Genomic DNA, 14126 nt, shown 5'->3' with positions numbered 1-14126 from the left:
CAGGTACCACTCATGGTAGGTCGCCACACAGAGTGTGAGGACTGTCATATCACAGGCGAGTTGAATGCCAGGGCATTGCTCCACTCTGAAGAGAAATCCAGGCAGAATAAGTGATGAGGGGAGCAGATCTGGATCCCAATACCACTTTTGGCAATTCCCAGCTCTGTGACTTTGAGAAAATGATATAGCATTCTGTGCTCAGGGCAATTCTCTGCTCTGAAGAGGATTGGTGCCTTCCCATTTCAACCTCTGTCATCCCTCCACCAATTTCTCTCCAAGGTTTTGTTCAATTTTCTTAATCTTTTACTATTCTGGTTTCCCTCCTGCACTGGAAATGAAGGTCAGAAAACCTTGTTCCCCAGTAAAGTGAACCTGTGGTCACCTGGGTCTCTCCTCCTTTTCCTTTCCCAGGTGGGAGCTCAGGGTGTCGTCTCCCAGGACGTGCTGGGAGTGTTTTAGGTATCTAGCTTCATCCTGTTTCTAAGCAGACAGCTCTTAGTGATCAGCCTTAAGTGGACTTTTACCAACTTGTTGAATAATGTGCATAGATAGAGCCACCTCTGCCATTTCAGGGTCTCCCAGGAACCAAGAACTTTTACACTTGAGCTTGCTATGTGTTAGGAAGAGAAAGGTCAAAAGTTGAGCTATTTCTCAGGCCACTTAGCCCTCTGTTTCCCCTGAAAGTCTGTGCCCACAAATCTCATTGATCCTTTCTAGATCTTAAGCCCTGATTATTCTTTCAGACTTTGTTCTGCTTTCATAATTCATTCAGGCATTCTGTTTCATTTCCTCTCTTGGTGGATGTCTAAAGCAGCATTGCCATGCTGGCGAAGAATGGGAAGTGATTTAAATTTCTATCAATAGTAGAATGGAAAAAAATAAAACTCGTTTTATTAATATGAAGGACTGTTAGAGCAGACAAAAGAAATCAATGAGATATGTAAGGTTCAGTGATGGAGGCCAGATAGCAAAAGCACGATGTGGGGTAGAAAGTAGCTAATTGCAGAATGACTTGTACTATAGGTATTTATGGATATTTGAAGTAACACAAAAGAATACTAAACAGTGTTTAGGTGCAAAGTATATTTGCAAGGTACAATTTAAAATCATGGACAGGAAGGATGAACTTAAAGTCCAGTATGATGCTGCCTCTGATGAAGAAGGTAGGAGATTCAGTGAGGGAGAAGCATAATGGGAACATCAACCACAAAAACCTAAAGAAATACGACTCAGTGTTGGCCGGTGCGGTGGCTCACGCCTGTAATCCCAACACTTCGGGAGGCTGGGGTGGACTGATCAACTTGATGTGGTCGGGAGTTCGAGACTAGCCTGGCCAACATGGTGAAACCCCATCTCTATTAAAAATACAAAAATTAGCCAGGTGTGATGGCGCACACTTGTAATCCCAGCTACTCAGGAGATTGAAGAGGGAGGATCACTTGAACCCAGGAGGCGGAAGTTGCAGTGAACTGAGATCATGCCACTGCACCCCAGCCTGGACAACAGAGAGAGACTCTCTAAATAAATATCTCACAAAACTCAATAGCAAAACAAATAAAAAACCAAGCAATTCAATTAGAAAATGGGCAAAAGGCATGAATAAAATGGGCAAAAGGCTAATCTTTAGAACAAGGACGAGCATAAAGCAATGAACATACATGACTGTGCAGAGCAATTACATTATGTCCATCTCGGCTTCAAACTGGCTTTAAGCTAAGGAAGTAGAATATTTGGTTTTCAAATCTAAAAAATCCCCAGAGCAGATCTGCTTTAGGACATCAAATGCCTGAATGTGGGGTTTTTTCTGTTTCACCTTCCTTTAAGTTGACTTCAGGCTTAGGCAGCCTCTCTTCACAATGGCCCCAGAAGAGAGGGACCAGCCTTCAAGTTCAAGTTCAGTAGAAGAGATGTTCTTTCTCCTAGTGGTTAAAAGAGAAGGGCTGACTGAGTGCAGTGGTTCATGCCTGTAATCCCAGCACTTTGGGAGGCAAAGGTGGGCGGATCACAAGGTCAAGAGATCGAGACCATCCTGGCCAACATGGTGAAACCCCATCTCTACTAAAAATACAAAAATTAGCTGAGCGGTGTGGTGCGCGCTTTTCGTCCCAGCTACTCAGGAGGCTGAGGCAGGAGAATCGCTTGAACCCGGGAGGCAGAGGTTGCAGTGAGCCGAGATTGTGCCACTGCACTCCAGCCTGGCGAGACTCTATCTCAAAAACAAAAACAAAAACAAAAAACAAAACAAACAAAAAAATGGCTGGGTCCAGAGTGGATGCACTCTGTCACTCGGGCTGGAGTGCAGTGGCATGATCTTGGTTCACTGCAACCTCTGCCTCCTGTGTTCAAGCGATTCTTCTGCCTCAGCCTGCCAAGTAGCTGGGACGAAAAGCACGCACCACACCGCTCAGCTAATTTTTGTATTTTTAGTAGAGATGGGGTTTCACCACGTTGGCCTGGCTGGTCTCAAACTCCTGACTTCAAGTGATTCACCTGCCTCAGCCTTCCCATGTGCTGGGATTACAGATGTGAGCAACCACGCCCAGCCTAGGTCCATCTTTCATTGGTCTGGATTGAGTCATGCACCCAAGTGTGAACCATCACTTGGTCAGAGGACGAACTGCAGTTGATCAGGGTCGTGGTTTCACATGTGCCCCTGGAGCAGGAGCTAGGGGTGAAGTCAGCTCCACCAAACCACATGGTAGAGGGCAAGGGAGGGATGCAGTTTCTAAGGAGGAAGGGATGCTGCCAAGAAGGCCAAACCAACCAGTGCCACCTCTGATTACTGGTTCATTTTTGAAAAGAGACTGTAGAGCATACTATGATAAAATTGCAATCCTCAGGGTCCACCAATCAGTACACTCTTCCACCCCTTCCTCTTGTTTTTTTTTTTTTTTTTGTTTGTTTGTTTTTTTTTGTTTTTTGTTTTTTGTTTTGACGGAGTGTCTACTCTTATTGCCCAGGTTGGAATGCAGTGGCGTGATTTTGGCTCACTACAGCCTCTGCCTCTCAGATTCAAGTGATTCTCCTGTCTCAGCCTCCCAAGTAGCTGGGATTACAGTTGCATGCCACCATGCTCAGCTAATTTTTATATTTTTAGTAAAGATGGGGTTTTGCCATATTGGCCAGGCTCATCTCAAACTCCTGGCCTCAGGTGATCCGCCTGCCTCCGCCTCCCAAATTGCTGGAATTACAGGCATAAGCCACTGTGCCTGGTACACCCTTCCCTCTTATCACTGTGTCTCACCCCTAGGAGCAGGACTTCCCCAAGGTCATTGAGAGTAACATTGTAAATGGTGGCATCTTGAGCCCATCTTTAGGAGAAAGGTCTCCCATAAGTTTACAGAAACCAAGTGACCTGACTTCACATCACAGTCCCTTTCCAGTGGACACTCACTCTCCCCACCATTAACCTGCAAACCAGAGAGGGCTGAGGGGAGCCTTGCTGGTAACCTTCAAACTTGTGTTCCTTGCTTAACACAATGCCCCAGGAACCATTTATTTACTGGGGAGGTGCAACGGAACTAGTTGAATTGCCCTATATTATATGAAGTAGATGCTATCAAGCAGTCTGACAGTAAAATTGAGGCTTTCACAAAGGCTTTGTGAATTCCCCCGTTCAAAATAAAACACACTAAGCCTGTTCCTAACTTTTGCCCTGAAAACCTTTCTTTAATCTTTGCTGACAAGAATTAAATGTGCACTTTCCCCAGGATGACATAGGACAAATATAATTAGTATTACACTTTCTTCCTTCGCCAGTTCCTATAGCCTCTAAGATTGGAAATCCTACATACAGTTTGGGTTAATATTCCACCTAATTGTAGGTGAAGTAATCCTTCCCCATAAAACAAGAAGAAAAACTCCAATTTAAAGAATCCTCAGGCCGGGCACGGTGGCTCACGCCTGTAATTCCAGCACTTTGAGAGGCTGAGGTGGGTGAATCACTTGAGGCCAGGAGTTCAAGACCAGCCTGGCCAACATGGTGAAATGCCATCTCTACTAAAAATACAAAAATTTGCCAGGTGTGGTGGCGCATGCCTGTAATCCCAGCTACTCAGGAAGCTAAGGCATGAGAATTACGTGAGCCTGGGAGGCAGAGGTTGCAGTGAGCCAAGATCATGCCACTTCATTGCAGCAGCCGGGGCGACAGAGCGAGACTCTGCCTCAAAACAAAAACAAAAAACAAAAAAACAAAGCAAACAAACAAACAAAAACATCTTTAGAACAGGAACTAGCATAACGTGGTGAATACAGGTCTGTGCGGAGAGATTACATCCCATCCATCTAAGCCAGTTTTGGCTTTGTTACTTCTTTATATCCTCATGAAATAGTTCTGTTTGTTAAGTCTCATATTTAATACCTCAACAAGCTTTGCATTTTACCAGGCAGACTTTAAACTCACTTTGAGAGCTTAAGTGGCATTGGACTTTATGAAATTTTGAATCATTAAACACATATCAGGTAGCAGAATGTTTTATATGTGCACAATTGCACTTAGCAGAGTAAGCCTGTCTGTCATTTCACCAGCTCAGCAATTCTCAAACTTGTGGATCTCAGGGCCGGTTTATACTCTTGAAAATTACTGAGGGGGTGGGTGTGGTGGCTCACCCCTCCAATCCCAACACTTTGGGAGGCTGAGGCAGGCTGATTGCTTAAGCTTGGGGAGTTTGAGACCAGTCCGGGCAACACGGCAAAACCCCATCTCCACAAAAAATACAAGAATTAGCTGAGCATGGTGGCGTGCACCCGTAATCCCAGCTACTCAGGAGACTGAGGTGGGAGGATCGCTTCAGCCTGGGAAGACGAGGCTGCAGTGAGCTGTGTTCATGCCACTGTACTCACCCTGGGTGATAGAGTGAGACACTGTCTCAAAAAAAAGAAAAGAAAAGAATAAAAGAAAATTCCTGTGGGCGCCATGGCTCACGCCTGTAATCTCAGGACTTTGGAAGACTGAGGTGGGCGGATCACGAGGTCAGGAGTTTGAGACCAGCCTGACCAACATGGTGAAACCCTGTCTCTACTAAAAATACAAAAATTAGCCAGGCATGGTGGCATGTGCCTGTAATCTCAGCTACTCGGGAGGCTGAGGCAGGAGAATCGCTTGAACCCAGGAGGCAGAGGCTGCAGTGAGCCGAGATCACGCCACTGCACTGCACTCCAGCCTGGGTGACAGAGCGAGACTCCATCTCAAATGAAAAAAAAAAAAAAAAAAAAAAAAAAGGAAATTCCTGAGGACCCCAAAGAGCTTCTGTTTAGGTAGGCTATATCTGTTTACATTAACCATATTCAAAGTTAAAACGGGGCCAGGCACAGTGGCTCATGCCTGTAATCCCAACACTTTGGGAGGCCAATGTGGGTGGATCACCTGATGTCAGAAGTTTGAGACCATCCTGGCCAACATGGTGAAACCCCGTCTCTACTAAAAATACAAAAAAATGGCCGGATGTGGTGGTGCATGCCTGTAATCTCAGCTACTTGGGAGACTGAGGCAGGAGAATCGCTTGAACCCAGGAGACAGAGGTTACAGTGAGCCGAGATCACACCACTGCACTCCAGCCTTGGCAACAAGAGTGAAACTGCGTATCAAAAAACCCAAACCAACAAAGTTAGAACAGAAAAATTTTAAAATGTGTATTATCTTATAATAATAATAACCATAAAGACATTACATGTTAATATAAATAACACGTTCCTAGAAAAAAACAACTATATCTTCAAAAAATTCGTGACAGTGGCATTGTTTTACATTTTTGCAGATCTCTTTAATGCCTGGCTTAATAGAAGACAGCTGTATTTTCCTATCTGGTCTGCATTCATTCCGTCATGATATCACGTCACGTAGCTCTCAAAACCTCCACTGTGCACATTATTTGTGCGATAATGAAGGTGAAGAGAGCAATCAGCATCTTAATAGCATTATGAATAGTTTTGACCTCACAGACCGTGCTTTGAGAAATGCTGCCCTAGATTCACATAGTTTGAAGCCACTTGGGTTGGTTTTTCCTTGATGTGTGGTATCAAAGGGAAGAAGGAAGGGAGGGAGGGAGGAACTCACCGAGGAAGTCCTAACATCTTACAGAGTTTAAAATAACCACCAAATAATGGAAACAGAACATACAGTTTCGAAGTCAATGGAGGAATAAATGAAATGAGAAAGAAAAGAAATAAACAAACTGAATCCCAAAAGAAGGCTAGAGAGCAGAAAAAAAGAAACATTAAAAGATGAGGGACGGCCGGGCAAGGTGGCTCACACCTGTAATCATAGCACTTTGGGAGGCTGAGGTGGGTGGATCACCTAAGGTCAGGAGTTCAAACCAGCCTGGTCAACATGGTGAAATCCCGTCTCTACTAAAAATGCAAAAATTAGTCAGGCATAGTGGCACACATCTGTAATTCCAGCTACTCGGGAGGCTGAGGCACAAGAATTGCTTGAACCCAGGAGGTGGAGGTTGCAGTGAGCTGAGATAATGCTGTCAAACTCCAGCCTGGGCAACAGAGTGAGACTGTGTCTGAAAATAAAATAAAATAAAATATACAATAAAATAAAAGATGAGGGAAATAAAAAGTACAAAATAAGATGGTAGACATTTCGCTTTTTCTTAAATAGGTGTGTTCACTCTGTGATATTTGTGATAATTTATTTGGCCTATACACTTGTTATTTGGCTATGCATGGTGATATGGTTTGGCTATGTCCCCACCTAAACCTCATCTTGAATTGCAGTTCCCTTAATCCCAAGTGTCATGGGAGGAACCAGGTGGGAGGTAATTGAATCGTGGGGTGGTTGTCCTCATGCTGTTCTCCGATGGTGAGGGAGTTCTCAGGAGATCTGATGGTTTTATCAGATGGCTTCCTCCATTTTGCTCTGCACTTCTTGCTGCTGCCATGTGAAGAAGGACCTGTGCACTTTCCCTTCTACCACGATTCTGTTTTCTGAGGCTTGCTCAGCCCTGTGGAACTGTGAGTCAATTAAACCTCTTTTCTTTGTAAATTACCCAGTCTCGGGTACGTCGTTACTAGCAGCGTGAGAATGGACTAATACATACGGAATGCATCTATATTTCAATATATGTACATACTTCACTAAAAGAATTTAAAATAAGATGACAGAAATAAATTCAAATATATTGGAAATTATTATTTTATAACTATACATGGACAAAATAATATAGTTAAAAGACAAATATTGTCCAATTGTCAGACTGGATTATAAAAAAATCCAACCTCTCTATACACTGCTTAGGAAAAGCACATTTAAAACATAAAGATGGCCGGGCGCGGTGGCTCACGCCTGTAATCCCAGCACTTTGGGAGGCCGAGGCGGGCGGATCACAAGGTCAGGAGATCGAGACCATGGTGAAACCCCGTCTCTATTAAAAATACAAAAAATTAGCTGGGAGCGGTGGCGGGCGCCTGTAGTCCCAGCTACTCGGGAGGCTGAGGCAGGAGAATAGCGTGAACCCGGGAGGCGGAGCTTGCAGTGAGCCGAGAGTGCGCCACTGCACTCCAGCCTGGGGCACAGAGCGAGACTTTGTCTCAAAAAAAAAAAAAAAAAAAAAAGATATAGCAAGGTTGAATGTAAAAGGATGGACAGAGATGGACTAGGCAAATAATAACTAAAAACGAAGTCGATGTGGCTCTGTTAATATCAGACAAAATCAGTGTTAAGGCAGAAGGAATTTTGAAAGTTTCAGTTCACCAGGGAGACAGAACTACAAGGAGAAATAGACAAATTACCATGATAGAAGGAGCATGTAATGCACCTCTTCATGTAACTGATAGATTAAATAGATGAAAATGTTTACAAAGGTTATGAAAATTTGAACATCATAAATTAACAAGTTCGATCTAAGATATATACAGAGAAGATGGCACCCAACAATTGCAGAATCTCTCTTCTTTTCATTACTGGAATACTAGAATACTGTTTATATTCCAAGCCAAAAAACAATTCTCAGCAAATTTCGAAAGACCGATACCATTGAAACAGCACTCTCTAGTTAGAAATGAGTAACAAAAGAATAAAGGGGAAAAAATTCTGTGTTTGAAAATTAAGATACATTTCCAAAGTCGAGAGTCAAAGAAAAAAATCACATGGAATTTGGAGCCTATTTAGAACTCAAAATAATGAGAATTCTGCAAATCAAAACTTGTGACATCCCACTAAAGCTGTTCTTAGAGGGAAATCTGTCCAATGCACTAAATGCTTACATTAACAAAGAAGAAAGGCTAAAATGAATGAGCGCTCAAGTTAACATGTTAGAAAAGGAGCAACAGAGGAGACTGAATAAAGTAAAACGAAGGAAACAATAAAGATAAGATTAGAAATTAATGCAACAAGAAAACAGAGATAAATGCCAGAAAGGATCTTGGTTTTCTGAAAAGACAGATTAATGGACCTCTTGGCAAGACTGAGAAAGGAAAAAAGAAGGCACAAACACAATAGGAGGTAACCACTAAAAAGTATCATGACCTGTTTCTTCCCACCACGTGGACTCTGCTCTGAAGGACTGTTGCTTCTCTTGCCCAGTTTGTCCACCTGTAACAGTCACTGCTTTGTTTTGGGTGCTGGTCCTTTGAGTCCACATGCAGGCTCCTGCCTTGCTCCCCAGACTTGCCTGTGCTGGGTTGTTCAGATCCAGCATGAGGAACCCCCCTTTCTGAATCGGAGCCAAGGATAGAATTAAGAGCTCTGCGGCAGATAAGTGAATGCTACCATCTTCTAGATACAGAATAGGGAAGATAAAGAATTCCAAGATTCTGATATTACAGGATAAAAAGGCTTGTGGTTTACCACGAGGTAGTACCAGCCATAATGAAGAAAATGTTATAGGCTGGGTGTGGTGGCTCACGCTTGTAATCTCAGCACTTGGGGAGGCCCAGGAGGGAAGATCGCTTGAAGGCAGAAGTTGTTGAACATCCTAGGCAACATAGTGAAACCCTGTCTCAATAAAAAATAAACAATTAGCCGGGTATGGTGGCGTGCACCTGGGGTCCCAGCTAATCAGGAGGCTGAGGCAGGAGGATGGCTTGAGCCCATGAGTTTGAAGCTGCAGTGAGATGTGATCACACCACTGCATTCCAGCCTGGGAGACAGAGGGAAACCCTGTCTCTAAAACAAACAAACAAACAAAACAAAGCAAAACAAAAAAGAAAAAAAATAAAAGAAAATGGAATATATCACAGACACGAAGGAACACTCACTCAATGGCTGAGTTGGCTTTGAGCTATCTACTACTCTCCTTTACCTCTGAACTCACCTTAGTTCTGTTTCATCATTCCTCTTTTTGAGCCCTTCTTCCCCAAAAAGTTACCCCAAGCTGGCGCCTCTAATCTCCTGTGAAGGTGACATTGGCTATCCCTAAGATCTGCATCTTCTCTCTGCACCTGGCTCTCCAGCGCTTTCACCACTACCCAGACAGTGAGACCCCCCATGCTGCCGCCTCTGTGGCCCTCTGTCAAAGGCTTTGTGCACGTGGAGGAAGAGAAACAGAAAATCAAAGGGTTAGGCTGGGCATGGTGGTTTATGCCTGTAATTGCAACACTTTGGGAGGCCAAGGTGGGTGGATCACTTGAGGTCAGGAGTTCGAGACCAGCCTGACCAACATGGTGAAAACCCGTCTCTACTAAAAATACAAAAATTAGCCAGGTGTGGTTGTGGGGGCCTGTAATCCCAGCTACCCAGGAGGCTGAGGCAGGAGAATCGCTTGAACCTGAGAGGCAGAGGTTGCAGTGAGCCAAGATCACATCACTGCACTCCAACCCAGGCGACAGAGCGAGACTCCGTCTCAAAAACAAAACAAAACAAAATAGAAACAAAAACAAAAATAAAGAAAATCAAGGGGTCAATGCAGCATTGAGAGCACTGAGCAACACTGCGCCCGCCCACCAATTTGACTCTTCCACTGGGGGAACCCACCATGGTAGACAAAGTGTAGGGTCCAAACAGACCAGGAAGTTGAAGAGGATCATGGCAGCCAGTCTCCTGGCTCTCCTGCACCTCCAGGTCCCCACTTGGGGCCAGGAGAGCATGATCTGCACAAAGTGCCAGGTGGCAGAAGGTGGTGACCACTATGGGGATGAAGAAGAGCTCCAAGCACAGCTCCAGCTGCAGCACCACGGCCAGCTGCTCTTGGGGGAAGTTCTCATAGCAGATACAGGGCCCTCTGGCATATCTCATCGTCTTCTTGGTTGGTAAAAACTAGACAATGAGGCTAGGCGCGGTGGCTGATGCCTGTAATCTCAGCACTTTGGGAGGCTGAGGCAGGCAGATCACTTTAGGTCAGGAGTTCGAGACCAACCTGGCTAACAAGGTGAAACCCTGACTCTACTAAAAATACAAAAATTAGTCGGGAGTGGTGGCACGTGCCTGTAGTCTCAGCTACTCGGGAGGCTGAGGCAGAAGAATCACCTGAACCCAGGTGCTGGAGGTTGCAGTGAACCGAGATAGTGCCACTGCACGCCTCTCCTCGACCTGATCATTGAAAGGTAGACATTTAAAATAAAACTTGTGGCTGGGAGCAGTGGCTCGTGCCTGTAATCGCAACACTTTGGGAAGCCAAGACGGGAGGATTGTTTGAGTCGAGGAGTTCAAGACCAGCCTGGGCAACACAGGGAGAGCCTTTCTCTACAAAACGTTAAAAAATTAGCTGGTATGGTGGTATGCGCCTGTAGTCCTGGTTACTCTGGAGGCTGAGGCAGGAGGATCACTTGAGCCCAGGGTTTCAAGGTTACAGTGAACCATGGTGGCACCACTGCACACCAACCTTGGCGACAGAGCAAGACCCTGTCTCAAAAAAAAAAAAAAAAAAAAAAAGTTTAAAAATGAATAAAATAAAACTTGAGGCCTTAACCTATGATAGATAACATATCACCGCTGGCCCATCTGTACGTTTCATTCTGCATTCCAGAATTTCAGAAGTAGAGGACCAGATGAATGGGAGCGGTCCTGCTGCCGTGGGGCTGAGCTCCACCGCCTTCCTCCTGCTCCTCCCGGCCAGGCCCTGACCATCTCTCCACTGACTTGTCCTGGCCCCTTTCCCATTTCTGTGGCCTTTTCCCTCTCCTCCTTGGAGAGTAGCCCTGTCCTCTGCTCCCTGCATGCTCTCCTTCCATCCTGTCTCTCCCTGGGGTTATGGTCCCAGCAACCTCTTCTCTGAGCCCAAGCGAGGTCAGATCCCTTGCCTCTTCCTGCAGGTAGATGGATGGGTTTTCAAAATGTCTGGTTTCAGAAGCAGGCAGCATCTGGTCTAACTGGACCACCTTTTCCTTTTCCACCAGCGGCAGGCTTTTATACCTGGAAGAGTCATGTGGTCAAAAAGAGGAAAGTCAGCAGTTGAGCTCTTTCTAAAGCAGCTTGACCTTCTGGGTCTCCCACCACATTTTGCCCCCAGCAGACTTATTTCACCCAGAGTCCTATTTGTTTGTTTGTTTATTTATTTATTTATTTTGAGACAGAGTTTTGCTCTATCGCCCAGGCTGGAGTTCAGTGGTGTGATCTCAGCTCCCTACAAACTTTGTCTCCCTAGTTCAAGTGATTCTCCTACCCCAGCCTTCCGAGTAGTGGGATTACAGGATTGTACCACCACGCCTGGCTAATTTTCGTATCTTTTGTAGACGGGATTTCACCATGTTGGCCAGGCTAGTCTCGAACTCCTGACTTCAAGTGATCCGCCTGCCTTGCCTCCCAAAGTGCTGGGATTACAAGCGTAAGCCACCATGCTTGGCCCAGAATCCAAATTTGAACAGCTTTTTCAGGCTTCCTCCTACCCCTGCATTCCAAGAGGCTGCATTCTGTTTCCTTCCCACAGGCAATTATCCCATACGACTGCACACACACATCCATCTCTCACCTCCTTCCTTCCTTCTTTCCTTCCTTCCTTCCCTTCCTCCCTCCCTCCTTTCCTTCCTTCCTTCCTTCCTTTCTTCCTTTCTTCCTTCCTTTCTCTCTCTCTCCCTTCTTTCCTTTCCTTCCTTCCTTCCTTCCTTCCTTCCTTCTTTCTTTCTTTTTCTTTCTTTCTTTCTCCCCCTTCTTCCCTTCCCTTCTATCTCTTTCTTTCTTTCTCTCTCCCCCTTCTTCCCTTCCCTTCTCTCTCTCTCTCTTTCTTTCTCTTTCTTTCTTTCTTTTCTTTCTTTCTTTCTCTCTCTCTCTCTCTCTTTCTGTCTCTCTCCCTCTCTCTCCCTCCCTCACTCACTCACTCCCTCCCCCTCTCTCTCTTTCTTTCTTTCTTTCGTTGTTGCTATTGTTGTTTTGAGACAGGGTCTCACTCTGTTGCCCAGGCTAGAGTTCAGTGGTGCGATCACAGCTCACTGCAGCCTTGACCTTTTGGGCTCAAGCGATCCTCACACCTCAGCCTCCCGAGTAGCTGGGCCACAGGTGCACGCCACTGCATCTGGCTAATTTTTTGTATTTTTGGTAGAGACAGGGTTTCACCACGTTGCCGAGGCTGTTGTCGAACTCTTGAGCTCTGGCAATCCACCTGCTTCAGCCTCCCAAAGTGCTAGGATTACAGGTGTGAGCCACCATGCCCAGTCCGAAGTTGGTTTTTAGAAAAAAAACCTAGCACTGTCCCTTGCCTATAACAGACACTCAAATCCTTGTGGAATGTAAGGATGGAGGCTGGATGTGCCTGTGAGTGCTTGGTAACTGATGACACAAGCAAAGAGTGTGTCAGAACCTGCGCCTTTTATCTTCTGTCCTTTATCTGCATTCTGTTGCCCAGGCTACTGGTATGGGGCCATCTTTGGTGCTGAGGTCTAGGTTCCAATGAGGTCAAAGGGAGAATTCAAACTAAGTTGTTTGGCAGCACCCCAAGGCTGTGCTGACCTCACACACAGCTGCGTCATGGGAGAGGGCAGTGCAACATCTCAAATCCAACTCAACGGAGCAATCGTTCAGGCTGAGTCACACCATGTATGAATGGGGGGGCGGGGGTATGTGGCTCCTCTCCAACAAGCCACACTGCTTCCCTGTCACAAAACACAAGGGACCCTTACTCTGTGCGAGGTACTGTTCTAGGAGATAGAGACAAGAGTAAACAGGATGGACAGAAAACAAGTAGACAAACCAGCAAGGCAATTTCACAGGAAGAAAGGAAGTAGGCCAGGCAAGGTGGCTCACATCTGTGATCTCAACGCTTTGGGAGGCCCAGGTGGGAGGACTGCTTGAGGCCAGGAGTTTAAAACCAGCCTGGTCAACATAGTGATACCACATCTCTACAAAAAATGAAATAAAAAGTCAGGCGTAGTGGCTCACACCTATAATCCCAGCTACTTAAGAGGCTGAGGCAGGAGGAGAATTGTTTAAGGCTGGGTGTTTGAGACCAGCCTGGGCAACATAGTGAGACCCTTGTCTCTACAAAAGAAAGATAAAAATAAAAAGTTAGCCAGGCATGGTGATGCACACCTGTAGTCCCAGATACTCAGGAGGCTGAGGCGGGAGGATCACTTGAGCCTAAGAGTTGGAAATTAAAATGAACTATGATGGTACCACTCCAATCCAGTGGTCCTGTCTGTGGGGGGAAAAGGGAGAGAAAGAAAAGAAATTGGCTAGGTGTGGTGGTTCACACGTGTAACCCCAGCACTTTGGGAGGCTGAGGCAGGCACATCACTTGAGGTCAGGAGTTTGAGACCAGCCTGGCCAACATGGTGAAATCCTGTCTCTACTAAAAATACAAAAATTAGCCGGATATGGTGGCGGGCACCTGTAATCCCAGCTACGTGGGAGACTGGGGCAGGAGAATCACCTTAACCTGGGAGGCAGAGATTGCAGTCAGCCAAGATTGTGCCACTGCACTCCAGCCTGGGTGACAGAGGAAGACTCTGCCAAAAACAAAAAACAAAACACCAAACAACAATGACAACAACAACGAAAGCAAGCAGGGAAATTGAGAGAGAGAGCGATGGGCAGGGCCTGTCAGGAAAGGCCTGAGACATTTGAATGGGTGAGAAGGAGCCACTATCTGAAGAGCGTTCCAGGTAGGGGCACCAGTGGGAACTTAGCCTGAACCATGGCTCAGTTGAATTGGACTTGAGACGTCGCACCGCCCACTCCCATGATGCAGCTGTACGTGAGGTCAACACAGCCTTGGGATGCTGCAGAACAGCTTAGTCTGAATTCTCCTTTT

At 45.7% G+C, this 14126-nt stretch overlaps 1 protein-coding gene and 1 pseudogene across 1 annotated transcript in view; both read right to left on the bottom strand.

The window, feature by feature from the left end:
• TMEM147 (transmembrane protein 147) overlaps nt 1-8655 on the bottom strand; it is a 136116-nt gene extending 127461 nt beyond the window's left edge. The window contains exon 1 of the mRNA XM_050768827.1: nt 8652-8655. The gene's annotated coding sequence lies outside the window, so the exon portion shown is untranslated. The remainder of the gene's footprint in view (nt 1-8651) is intronic.
• Nucleotides 8656-9261: 606 nt separating this feature from the next.
• LOC126941924 (uncharacterized) lies at nt 9262-10173 on the bottom strand (annotated as a pseudogene).
• Nucleotides 10174-14126: the final 3953 nt, after the last annotated feature.

The sequence above is a fragment of the Macaca thibetana genome, chromosome 19, assembly GCF_024542745.1.
Source record: "Macaca thibetana thibetana isolate TM-01 chromosome 19, ASM2454274v1, whole genome shotgun sequence".
NCBI classification, from domain to species: Eukaryota; Metazoa; Chordata; class Mammalia; order Primates; family Cercopithecidae; genus Macaca; species Macaca thibetana.
The sequence above is the reverse complement of the archived record's forward strand: the minus strand, read 5'-3'. Positions and strand labels throughout refer to the sequence as shown.